Genomic DNA, 14158 nt, shown 5'->3' on the forward strand with positions numbered 1-14158 from the left:
ACCAAAAGTGAACAGAGAGATAATGGAGATATTAAAAGAGTGTGTGTGTGGAGTGTGTGGACGGGAGACCGGGGCTAGTTGTCACACAGGGAGATTGTCATGAGGGTTTGTTCAGCAGTGGTTTTTAGTTGTTTTGAATTCTGTCTTCCAAACTAACATTCCAATAGATCATAATACCTTTGTAATAGTTGTTGGAGTGAACAAGACAACACAATAAAGGTTACATATAGCCTAGAAAGAAATACATTTTAATTAAAAGGTTAAACTGTTCTCAAGACAAGGGTATTTTTCATATGTTCATAGGTCAGGTCAAGTTTTATACTGTTTCTATAAAAAAAAAAACACTTATGTAATCTTGGTAATGTTTTACATTTACTAATACATTTTAACATTAAAAGTGGAAACAATATTAGTGGTATCACTTTACAATTTCATTTGTTAACATTAGTTACTAATAATGCACTATTTTTCGGCAACATTTATTAATCTTAGTTAATGTTAATCTCAACATTTACTAATATATTTATAAGATCAAAAGTTTTGTTTGTTAACATTAATAGATGCACTGTGAACTAACAAAGGTTAATAAATCCTGTAAGAATGCATTGCTCAATGTTATTTCATGTTAGTTAATGTATTAACTAATGTTAACAAATGAAACAAAACACTACCATTTCTATGGTAAAGTGTTATCATATTAGTTGATACATTATGAACTAACATGAACAAAAGTATCAACCAAGAATAATCAATTCTGTAAATTTCTTTTAATTTCATGATACCTTAATGCATCCAATTTTGCTGCTTTATGAATTGTTTTGTGTTGCAGAATTGTTGTGAATACAAGGTTGTAAATTAACTGTAATGGTGAATATGTTTAATGGCTTTTTTGTAGTTTTGTTGTTTTAATGGTGTAAAAAAAAAAAAAAAAAGTGTGGCAACTAGCCTTGGCCTCCTCTGTAAAGTCTAGATAAAAGTATTGAGAGTCTAGAGAAACTGAATTCACTGCCTGCAGAGAGAGATGAGAATATGCATGGTGGGAAATTCATTGCACTTTGTTTTGAACTTTCGGACTTTACCACTCACTGAAACACAAAACTTGGCGCTCATGTGCAGCGCGTCACCGGAGAAAGATATTTGATTATAAATTATCAGGCTGGAAGACTGTGACCAATGAGCTTAACAAGGCAGAATACTGGGCTGTAACAGATTTGCTGAACACCCCCACCAACCTCTCTGCCATAATGTGATGTTTATGGCCATTTTTACCCCCGGACTTCAGTCATGCGATGGAGCAATAAATTACTCAAGCAGGCCCGCTGGAGGGAAAGTCCTTGTGACTCTGTGCTGCGGCTCTAGCGGAGAGAGCGTGACATAGAGGGTCACATCTGCAGATAACCTTGTGTTTTCTCGATGTTTTTCTCCGACATGGCGGCCGCCTGGAAAGCACACATTACCCACCCATGGAGGTTGGAAATCTGCTCTGGGTGGAACAGTGCTGACACGTAGCATCAATACATCTTTAGCGGAGCATTTTTGCTCGTGTCATTTTTGTGTCGCAGATAAAGAGCCTGAAAACAGGAAATATGCGGGAGTGTGCGGAATCCTGAAAAATTACACTGCTGATCTTGGAGCAGATTAAAAGTTCAATCTCAGTTGGTCTAGCTTATTATAGTCAAAGTCTTGTAGGACTACGATTGAAGTGGAAGAGAGTTAGAGGTGCGATTCATCTTCAGTATAGCTTACAGTAATCATTCAATAATTTTACATTTATATTTAGCAATTCGCGTTAGCAATGGGTTTGGTTCCCAGGGAATGAATTGGAATGCATCAAATGTATATTGCAATGTAAGATGAATGCATAAATGTAAATCTATTGTAGCTCAACATGCTGTAAAACATGGCGGTAGCAACGGCAAACTCATGGGTTCTGTTCCCAGGGAATGCATCAAATGTATACCTTGAATGCAATGTGAGTTGCTTTGGATAAAGTGTCTTCCAAATGCATAACTGTTGCTCAACATGGTATACTAGCAATGCCAAGGTCATGGGTTTGATTCAGGGAAAATTCATACTGGTTAAATGCATAGCTTTAATTTATGTCATGTAAATGCAATCCCAGATTCTTTTCAAAACCAAAAGGTGTGTGAAGAATCCGCGCTTGCATCAGACACGGTGTCCAAGCAGCCTGGTTTTCACGTAGAAGGGAGGCCAAATTCCCCGCAGTTAAAATCTCAGACGGTGGTCTTTAACACATTCTCTCTCCCTCTCCCTCTGCCTCCCAATCCCAATAAAAACCTTCTGACCACCGGTTGACCTTTCGCCGTTCTTCCCCCATCCAATGCTCTCCGTTCACTCCACCACTGCAGTCCAGCGGAGGCCAATGGGGGCCAGCAGCTGTGGGGAGGGGGATATGAGGTCACGAAGGTCACGGTACTGGTAAAGTCATCGGCGAGGCTCCAATGTGGGGCATCATTTCCCCCCTTCAAAGGCAGTCCTGACGTCCACGGGGGCCGCCCCGATGGCCCCGCTGTTCCTGAGCTTTCAAGACCTGAGACGGACAAGGGTAAATAAAGTGATACCAGGTGTTAGCTAGCCCCCTCCAAAAAAAAATCCACCAAATTGGGGCCTCATTTCACACTAAGAAACCCCGTCCGGGTGCGTGAGGTATGGCAGTGCAGCAACTAGAGCCAAAACAACAGTTTGGTACTGCCTAATCCACTGAGGATTGAGTATGCAAATTTAGGCATTTTAGCTCAGATTTGGATTTGGAATGGGGGGCATCAAAGCTCACGACCACCACCACCAAAAAAAAGCTGACCCCTTGAATAACTGTGAAGATCAAGCCCAGTGAATGGGATTCATTGTGGCAAAAACAAATCGTCTCTGACAACGAGTGAAGAACAAACAGAGAGACGCCGTCAGCGCACAAGTGTTAGAAGCGAAAGGGGCGGCTTTGAAAGCTCCACCATGTGCAGGACGGCCCCTCTTCTCTTTCCGAAACCCTCTAAAAGCGCCCAATTAACGCTAATTAACATCAACGACAGGCAAGGGGTCATTAGTCCAGCTAATCCATGGTTTACATTTTCCTCCTGGAACCCTGCTGGCCAATTCTCACCCCAATCATAGAAAGGACATGTTGTTAAAAAGGCTAGCATCAAAGCTTTTCCACTCCACAAACTGCCCCATTAGTCCTAGATCTGGACTTCGAAGGGATGGAACTCAAAGCCCTCGAGGGCTGGGTGTCAAGCCAAGTCTCTGTTGTTTGGACCTCAATCTGAATCGTCAACAACTTGTTTTGGTCCTTCATGATCCACTGCCATTTGCAGAGCAGGTGGTCCATGAAAGAGGTTAAACATGTGATACTGTAAAATGCCCCATTATAGGCGATTCATTCTGGCAGTTTGCACTAGTAGTGGAGGATGCAATGCTCTGAGGGGTGGAGAGGATGGCCCTGTTCCAAAACCTAGTGAGCTCCCTATGTAGGCAGCATTTTGAGGCAGCATAGGCATGCTTTTGCCCTGCACTAATAATAGTTAAATCTAATTAAAACTACTATTTTACCTAAGATTATTTTACCTTATATTTGTGCATTTTGGAGCTTAGCAACATACTACTGCCAAACTAAAAATCAAATCCAAAAATCTACCTTAATCAGTCACTTATAAGGTTCCACTTGAGTTAGGATGCTGCCTTAGAAGGTATATAGACAGTAGACAGCAAGGCAGCTCACTCGTTTTTGGAACACAGCCGATGTCACTCTACGATAGCATTACACTCTCTGGGGTTGAGAAAAACATTATACAGGGCAATGACTCACAGCAGTGGGGTTAGGAAAGTCAAAGATGATGAAATTGTTCATGACTAATTATTCTGGGAATATTATGGTCAATTTTCTTCTACTAAATTCTGATAAGACTGAGGTATTACTTATTGGACCAACATACACAGAATCTTTTGTACTGATGTACTGTTACTTCATCTTCTTCAGTTAAAGACCTGGGTGTTACATTAGACAGTAACTTGTCTTTCGAATATCATATTTCATATGTTAAAAAAAAACCCAGCCACCTCCCACTTCAGAAACATCACAAAGCTACGGAACATGCTATCCGTTTCTGATGCAGAAAAGCTATGCATTCATGACCCTCTAGACTATTACTGTAATGCATTACTAGCTGGTTGTCCTGCATCCTCAATAAGCAAGCTACAATTAGTCCAAAATGCAGTCCAGTTCTTAATAGGTCAAGAAAATATAATATAACACAAATTTGATCATCTCTACACTGGCTACCTATTAAGTTCCGTATCAATTAAGTCAATCAATCAAGTATTGCTACTGACCTATAAGGCCCTAAATGGTTTAGGTGCTTATGAAGACTTCAGATGACCAACACCTGTGAAGAGAGAACACAAACTCCTGCAAGGACTTCAGATGAAGCAAACTCTGAATCAACATGCATCAATGCAAAATTTTCTATATATCCTAATCATTTGTTAACAACATGTATTCGTTACGTCAATGAGTTCATTGTTTCTGCCTTCAATTAATACATTGTTTAAATTAATACATTGTTAGCTAACTGTTTGATTTGTATATGTACATTTCTGAAATACTTGGACACAGTCACTTCAGATAAAAGATCACTCTAAATTGTAAAATTGTAGATGCACACACACACACACACACATAGATGCATAAAATATATTGCACAGAAATATGTAGCAAATATGTATAAAAAAACTTGTATTCTGGCATATGAGTCATTCCTGAGACACAGAGCACATGTTGGATGATGATCATTTACAGAGTTCACAATAGAGAGACTAGTAAAGAAGACTGAAGCTGTTTATCCTTCATAGAGCCCAAGACTAAGCTTTCTGACAAACAAAAAGACAGGTTGAGTTACAAGATTGATTTTGTTTGCTTCCGTTTGATGTTTTAAAGCAGAAAGGTAAAAATTAACCCACTAAACCAGAAACTTAATTTGAAGAATTTTGGAATTAAAATTTAGAATTTTAGTCTAATCTTTAGAAAAAGATTAGAATTTAAATGTCTTCAACTTTTTCATTGAGAAAATAATCACATTGTTTGCTCAGAGTAATTGATCAGTGCGGAATCATAAAAATAAGTTTGGCTTTCTTTTTCAAACTGACGTTCAGTATTCTTTCTGAATATAATAAAAATGCATATAAGAACTACACTATAACTTTTAAATCTATTTTTAGCCCTCAATGAAACGCTAAACTGAAACATGCATTTAAACTAATTACTTCTGCTGTTTTAACAGCGTTCGCCACGTAACATAGCGGTCAGTGGTTATTGGGAAATCATGCGTTCAGAGGCAAAAATGTTCTTGTCTGGAGAAAATATGTGCAACTTTGAGTGAAACCTCATAAAGCCTCAGAGCTAAAGGGCGGTTTGGAGATGTTTTAAATAAAAGTTGCTCAGAAAAGTTCACACATATACTGGCACCTATTGCTCTAGGGCTGTTCCCTACCCTCCCCCGGCCCTGAAACCCGATCTGTCGGCATGCAGCTCGGAATTCTTCATTCACCCTGACATTTGACCTCTGGCCTTTTTGGCAGCGCACAGAAGAGAAGATGAAGTGTCCAAGGCTCTTTTTCTCCAACACAAAAAATCTCCTGTTCTTGCAACCCTCCCACACACTCGCACACACACATACACAGAAACACTTTCGGGAGGACTTCAACCAATGTATACCCCTTGTTCCTGTGATCCACAAAGCACAATTACGTATAATATCTGGCTAATAGTCTGTGACTTCAAGGGAGCGTTTTAAAAGTGTGATTCCCCCTCTCCTGTTCAACTGCCCACAGACTAGTTCAACTTAAAAGCTTTGCACAATGCTTTCTGGACCATTTGACCATTATGAGTGGTGTATTATGGAGCTCCTCTGTCATTTTCCTCTTTGATTGCACCATTACAATGTAATCAGTGTTTGAGCCTGACTGAAAAGGCTTCTTGTACTGCGTCTGAGTAATTCTTGCCTTGCGAGTGTGTGCGCACAGCTTTAGTTCCATTCATGTGCACGACAACAAACTGACTGTTGAGTGAGTGTCGTGCCATTTGATATACTGCCTCACTTTGTCAAGCGGTTATCTCGCTTTGTTACTTTTCCCTTTTACTTGAAATTTGGGCGGTCAATACCTAACAGACAAACACATACACTCTTAGAAGAGCAGGTTCTATATAGAACCTTGAAGGGTTCTGTGAGCTGCTTATTATTGAGAATCTTTTAAGGGATCCCTTCATAGGGCCATTTTATTAATTTATTTGTAATGAATTTTGTTTAAATGTTTTATTTTGATTACATTTTATGTGTTAAGCAGCTCGCAAACATACTTTAAAACTATGAAATAACCTGTTAAACATGAAAGTATTATGCAATCATTTAAGACATTTCTCCTTATATAGAACCATTTTGGTATTCAAGTGAGCGGTCAAAAACAGTGTAGGAAAAAAATATATCTGATATCTCAGTTCAGTCTTCTAGCATTGAGATGGAGAATGGACTTTTGGTCTTCTGCTTAGATTTTTGTCCTGAACAAACTAAATAGAAAAATCTAACAATAATGTGTCACCTTTATTAGAGTATCTTAACAATATCTCAAACTGTGTTCAGTTTAGATTACAAAGCATGCAAATTAAACTCTCTCATTTAATTCACCAAAGACCAAACTATCTGAGATACTTGGTCTCTGTTCATATTTACTTCTACAGCAATTCAATCTTTATTTCATCAATTGTTGTGTATTTTAAGTTAATACACAACAAAACATACAAGCATTATATCTCCCATTTCCCATATTTTCACCTGAGAAAAAGAACATAAATGTGTCTCAACAATGTTTAAAACTTTGTTCGAATGGACCAAAATATGCAATCAAAAGTTATAATATAGAGCTTTCTGTCCCTCCACTGACAGCTACGCAACTTGCATTGGTTCTTGCTGAAGCTCAAACGTGCTGCGTAACACGAGAATGAACCTCATTGGTTCTTGCTGAAGCTCAAACGTGATGCGTAACACGAGAATGAACCTCATTGGTTCTTGCTGAAGCTCAAACGTGCTGCGTAACACGAGAATGAACCTCATTGGTTCTTGCTGAAGCTCAAACGTGCTGCGTAAAACGAGAATGAACCTCATTGGTTCTTGCTGAAGCTCAAACGTGCTGCGTAACACGAGAATGAACCTCATTGGTTCTTGCTGAAGCTCAAACGGGATGCGTAAAACGAGAATGAACCTCATTGGTTCTTGCTGAAGCTCAAACGTGATGCGTAACACGAGAATGAACCTCATTGGTTCTTGCTGAAGCTCAAACGTGCTGCGTAACACGAGAATGAACCTCATTGGTTCTTGCTGAAGCTCAAACGGGATGCGTAAAACGAGAATGAACCTCATTGGTTCTTGCTGAAGCTCAAACGTGCTGCGTAACACGAGAATGAACCTCATTGGTTCTTGCTGAAGCTCAAACGGGATGCGTAAAACGAGAATGAACCTCATTGGTTCTTGCTGAAGCTCAAACGTGATGCGTAACACGAGAATGAACCTCATTGGTTCTTGCTGAAGCTCAAACGTGCTGCGTAACACGAGAATGAACCTCATTGGTTCTTGCTGAAGCTCAAACGTGATGCGTAACACGAGAATGAACCTCATTGGTTCTTGCTGAAGCTCAAACGTGCTGCGTAACACGAGAATGAACCTCATTGGTTCTTGCTGAAGCTCAAACGGGATGCGTAAAACGAGAATGAACCTCATTGGTTCTTGCTGAAGCTCAAACGTGATGCGTAACACGAGAATGAACCTCATTGGTTCTTGCTGAAGCTCAAACATGATGCGTAACACGAGAATGAACCTCATTGGTTCTTGCTGAAGCTCAAGCATGCTGCGTAACACAAAAATTAACCTCATTGGTTCTCGCATGTGAAGTGAACATGCTTGAGCTTCCGTTTACCACAACTGATGTGTGAGTTGATGTTTATATGTTTATATGTGAATAAAAGACTTAAATTCAATCTGTTCATCATATAAAGCAATCGTGTGTCTTCAGAAAATTTAATTCATATGGATTAGTTTTACGATCTCTTTATTAACTCTTTGAAGTGTCAAAGTGGTAGTTGCGTAGCTGTCAATGGAGGGACAGAAATCTCTCAGATTTCATCAAAAAGATCTTCATTTGTGTTCCAAAGACGAATGAAAGTCTTATGGGTATGGAATGAAATGAGGGTGAGTAATTAAGGGACAGAATTTTTTGGGGTGAACTAACCCTTAATAGTGTTCTCAGTTTAAAGTTGTTTTAGGTTATCTGAGATGTTTCTTCTAAAATGAGCAATGTTGTCATATAGTTAAAGTATAGAGCAAGAAATTAATTTTGACAGCAGCTCAGATGAATACATTTTGAATAAAAGATATTTGAGATCCTAATGAGATCTTTTAATACAGTGCAATCTGAGCACTGTTTGAGACTTTAAACATCTTCTGAAACTATCAACTATCATGTCTCAACATTGTCAAGCAAAGTGTGCTCAGATTAGCCAAAGTCAGCAATTAAACCATAAAATATAACTAAAAAAGCTCTTGAGCTAAGAATGGGCAACACCTGAGTAATAAACTCTTCCTCTTTGACTAATCTTAGGGATCGGGAAACAGTCAACAACAATTCTAGGAGAAACATCTGAGACAAAGTTGGTACCTAAATTAAACTGAGAACTCCATTAAGTCTGCTAATTTGGAGATGGTATGTTTTAAACATCAGCTTTGCCTACGTTTTTCCTAAAAAAAAAGACAAATGAAGATAAAAAAATATATTTTAATTGCAGACTTTGTCAAATCTAAGCACAGTTTGAGACGTTGTTGATAGACGTCTTGTTAAACTCTAAAGGAAAGACATCTCAGCAATGTCAAACTGTGCTCAGAATTGCCATTGCAATTAAAATCCACATTCACTTTATAGCTCTCATTGGACTTGTGTCTATTTTTATTTATTAACAAAGTTGATATAATTAAAACAAAACTGAGAACATTAAATATCTTGAGCTATATGAACAAGCAACCTCTGAGCAATTAACACTTCCTCTTTGACTAAAATTGCCTGTCAACTAAACCTGAAATAGGATGATCCTTAAATGGTTTCATCTTTAAAGGCCCACTGAAGTGCCTTGAAACACGCAGCATTATTCAATGTTTTGATAAAAATTCCACTGAATCAGGACATATCGATCAGCTCCTCCCCCTTTTTAAAATAGCCAATAGCATATATAGCATTTGTGTCACAGCTCAGCCAGAGCTGTTGAGCTCGGTAAAGCCGCAGTTTCCTCCTAATCTCTAACCGTTACTCCTTGTAATCTCCTCCATATTGCTTTAAAATATCGCATTTTGTGCAGAATTAAAATGGGTCCGATACGTTTTCTGGTCTGCACCGACTCGCACATATGATCCGCTCTGTGCTATTATGTCTCACCAGAGCAGACTGTGAACGTGAAACCAGACTTAATTTGCCTCAATGGAAAGCATATTGACTCTGTCTGAATTGTTCCCTATCCCCTATTTAGAGCACTAAGTGCCATTCACCATGTAGAAAATACTAAATGTGTGAACAAATGACCAATTTAAGCCACAGCTTCAGCTGCCATTTATTTATAATGTAGGGGGCGGGGCTTTAGATTCTAGAGAGCATTTGATTGGACAGAAAATCTAATGAAGCTGAAGTGCAGAGTGATGTCATCAAAATCAATAATCCATATTGTCAGAAGTGAGAGACTTTAAGTTTTTAATGCTTATATCTTCTAAATGCGAATTTTGTAATTGTTTTGGAGCACACTAGATTTTAGATAACAGTAAGACTAACATATCCATACTAAAAGCCAAAAAACTTAAATTTTGATTTCACGGGGACTTTAAGTTTGTGAAACCATCACCAGTCTTTTATGAATTCTCAAGTGTTTTTTGGAATTCTACGAGAAACATCTCAGACACCAAGTTGATAGCTAAATAAAACATAACTGAGAACTCCATTTAGTCTCCTGCTATGAAAGAGCAACCGCTGAGAACTAAAATGTACCATTAATTATGCTGTTTGGATTAATAAAAGTAGAACATCTGTAAAGACAGCATGTGGTTTCATTTATTCTGTTATTTGAGGAATCCTTTCAACCCCTGTAACCAAGTGTGGTGGATCCTTAACTGTGGAAAATCAATGAAGGAAAAGCTCTCCTGATCCTCCACACCGTGTCTGATTAAATGTAGCCGATTTCTACGCCTGTTGTTAGAGAGCCACAGCCTGAATGGAGAGCCAGAGAGAAACCAGTGTGTGGCGTTGGCCCAAAAGCCCCGGAGGCAGAAAGAGAAGGATCCCGCAAAATGGTTATTATGGTCATCCCTGATCACAGAGGGCATTTCCCCTCGAGCCACCCCCCCCTCACCATCTTTTCCATAGCCGGAATCAAAACGACACATGGCTACACACGCCTGTGCGTCATAAGCACACAGAAACAAACACTACGACTCACAATAGGAGCATCAGAACCTGTCCTAACGCTCTCCCCAGGGAATCATGGGAAAGCAGCTCGGCCGCCGCATCTGTCTCCTGCCTAAAGGGAGAGTGGGATGACATTCCTTCACGACAGTCCCACCCGCGACAGGCTGCCTTATGAAGCCATCATTCACCCGATCAATAGCTCAGCGGCCTCAACCAGCCTCCCCAGGAGCCAGAGAATAGGGCGAGGAGGAGCTGTGGGCTTCAGTGGGCCGGACGGCCCGCTAGCGCTGTGATCTTTCACTCCAGCCACTGAAGAGGCAGAAGGGAAAGTGATTAGCTACCCTCCTCTCACAGCCAGCCACAAACAACAACCTCACCGAGGAAAGGTACAAGCTTTTTAATGGAGATACGACACTCAATGCACAACTTACAATACGCAATGTGATATTTTATACTGTGTTACATGTGTTATGTAGCCTATAGTGTTTCAATGAACTCCTCAGTTAAACTGCTTACACTGAAACAAAACAATTTTCACAATTAATTACAAAGAAACAGATTTCAACACATTGAAATTTTGACTTAAATTTGTTTATTTTGACCAAGCAAGACTGAAATAGCGTTTTCTTGTAAAACGTACTCCCATAAATTAAGTTTAATTTACAACTTTTTTTACAGTGTAGGCGTGGGTGAATTTTTTCCCGTCATTAATATGCATTATTTGACAATGTTAGTGATACAATGTTAGGCTTATCACTACATCAAATTGCTTCATAATTCTCAGAATCACATAACAACTTAATCTCAAATTAATTAAATAAATAAACTACTAAAAGTATATCCAACCTTAACTGGATACACACAGTACACTCATTTTAAGTGGTAAGTAATTTATAGCAAAAGTTCAACTGCTTGATTGTTATACTGAAAACTATAAACCATATTATAACCAAGAGATATAATAAAAGTTGGAAAAATATAGTACATCCTACTTTACCTACAAATACTCACGTAAAGCATATACTATATAAAGTGTGATATGTAAACTGTATTCTCGCACAGCTCTATAAAGTTGGATATATACCTGTATTCAACTTTATCCACATACAGTACACTCATGAAAAGCCATATATAATATATAGCAAATTTCAACTACCTGATTTTTAGTATCAAAATGTAACTATTATCGCCCATCTCTTTATATAAAGTTGGATATATAAGTATTTCCAAGTTTATACAGTATACTTGTGTAGGACAATATATATTTACTATAGAGCATCTCTCAATTGTTTGCTTGTATCGTCATAAAATGAAAACTATACTATCAAACACATTTGACTTGACAATTCAACATTTTTGGCGTGTCGACAAACTAGGACAACACCATAGTCTTGCAGTGAGTATTCATTAACCAACATCCACTTGATCCTCAATTTGTCTCTGGTAATTCATCTACAGAGCACAAAGGTTGCCATTAACAAGAAACATCTTAGCATTGCAAGACTCGGCTGTCTTTATTTTGCATGATGAGAATGCTGGCACTGCATGATGGTTTAAATGGGCTTTTGATGACCTCAGCTTCTGCTCTCTGTAGGAGCAAATCCTGATCAAGCTAAACTGGGCTTTTATTGAGCTACTAAAGCACTGATTGCACTAGCACTGAATGAGCGCCATTCAATGGAGTCACTAATTGGCCAAATAGGTTTATAAGGCAAATAGGTACAGAGGGAGGATAAGCAAGTGTGACCCTAGATGTTAAACCAAAGCCTTTTTCGGACGGGACTAGTTAAGGAAGGTTAAGGAAGTTTGTTTCAGTCCGAATGAAACACCTCTTTTTCTTTAAATTACCTTTGGCTAACTTGTGCATTCTCTGAGAAATCTCAACTCGAAAGAAATATCAGTGATTGCAGATTAGTTCAAATTTTCAACAGCACTTATCTTTGTTTATTTTTTTGGATCTTACCGTACTATAACTAAAGATGCATTTCTTATTGCGCTGCCTGATGCATCTTTATTAATATATTTGGACTAATTTCTGGGTAAAATAAGGATAAGGAGAGTCTTAAAACTATTAATAATGACCACTTAACACATGTAACTCAAACGTCGTTTAGAACAATAAAACTCGTCCAAGCAAGTAAACAGGCATGTTTTACCTTAGTTTTACTTCTAAATGCAAGTTTCAGGCATTGCAAATTAAAGTTTGGACAGAACTATTCATCTAATCCTGCCAATTGATGTGTGACACTCACATTCCATTATCCTTTACAACTCCTCATTAGATTTGGAGGGAAAAAAGCCCCTCTGTTGTGCCAAACACACTTGTGTTTACCCTTATCACTCTTATAGATTATGTGAAACACTTTTTTTCAGAAAGAGGATAAAGTTAAAGCGGATATGCCAAAATATCATGGGGTATGGCTTTCAAAAAGGGGTGTGAATCAAATCTTTGTGAAGCCAAGAGGGGAAACTAAAAGAAGCCTTGTAAAGTAAAGGCTTGCATTTACATTTACTCATTTAGCAGGAACAAAGCAAAAGTGTGTGATGAAATGTATGCAAAATGAATAAAAATACATTTTCTGAAGAAAAAAAAAAAAGCAGATTCTGTGTGGGCCTACTAATAAAAAAAATGAATAGCTACAGTAATAGCAATACTATAAGGTTAAGATTCAGATAGATTTCATGGTTCATTTTTTTGGCATGATTGTATCTTCCAAATCAATAATTATTTCTGCTAAAATGGACAGCCACCTCCTCCTTTTAACCTCTGAAATCAGTCCACTTGTTAATCGCATAATTACACCAACACTCAAGAACAACACACACGGCGACTACAATGGACCCGTGGCACACCAAACCCCATGGAATTGCATGCGTGCATATTTATTTTTACGTTCGTTAGCTCAGTCTGATTTTCAGCAGTTTGTGAAGGAGGTCATTATGATGCCACTCTACAATCCAACAGATTTTTGACCCCAACCAGCATTTAACACTGGGATGAGCAAATCTCTAAGCCGTGCATTGAAGGAAGGCTTAAATGCGAACTATGCATTCATTCACGCCGCGTTTTTTTCAACACAAGGGAGCGGAATCTCCCGAGAATGAACCATCTCAGGGAGTTTCTAAAACGGCAGGTTCTGGATGAGCTGCTAAGAAAGAAAGAAAAACAAGAGATGAAAAAATCCCCAAAGGTCCCTGTCCTCCCCGACAACCCCCACTGTGGCCCGGCCTACAGGGCTTTTCTCTAGCGCCGGGCCTCCGTTTGGCCCCCCTCTGTCTCTTTCAGCCCTCCACAAAGCAGCAAGCCACGTTATTTGAGGCACTAAAGAGTTAACCCTCCTCACTGCTCCAACACAATGGCCTCCCCATTGAGGGCTTTCTTCATTTAACCTTCCTAATGACAGGTTTCATCCTCTTTCCCCTGACAAAAAGGAGGAGCAGGAGCTAACCCACCACCTTTCTCTTTTACCTCCTTTCACATCTCCTCCCCTTTCCACACCTCCCAAAAGTGCTGGCTCTCACTTTAGGGTCTGATGTGACAGCTCTTTACAGTAAATGACACTGTCAACGCTTTGGGTGACAGTTTTGGGCTATCGAGGCATTTCAAGCTTTCACTAGAGGTACTGTAAATGCAATGGCCAAACTCAGAGCAGTGCTT

At 39.0% G+C, this 14158-nt stretch overlaps 1 protein-coding gene across 1 annotated transcript in view; it reads right to left on the reverse strand.

The window, feature by feature from the left end:
• Positions 1-14158, reverse strand: part of nr2f5 (nuclear receptor subfamily 2, group F, member 5) — a 45709-nt gene that overhangs the window by 19060 nt on the left and 12491 nt on the right. The gene's annotated exons all lie outside the window — the stretch shown is intronic.

Source organism: Abramis brama, assembly GCF_963993115.1.
Source record: "Abramis brama genome assembly, chromosome: 17".
In the NCBI taxonomy this organism is placed as follows: domain Eukaryota; kingdom Metazoa; phylum Chordata; class Actinopteri; order Cypriniformes; family Leuciscidae; genus Abramis; species Abramis brama.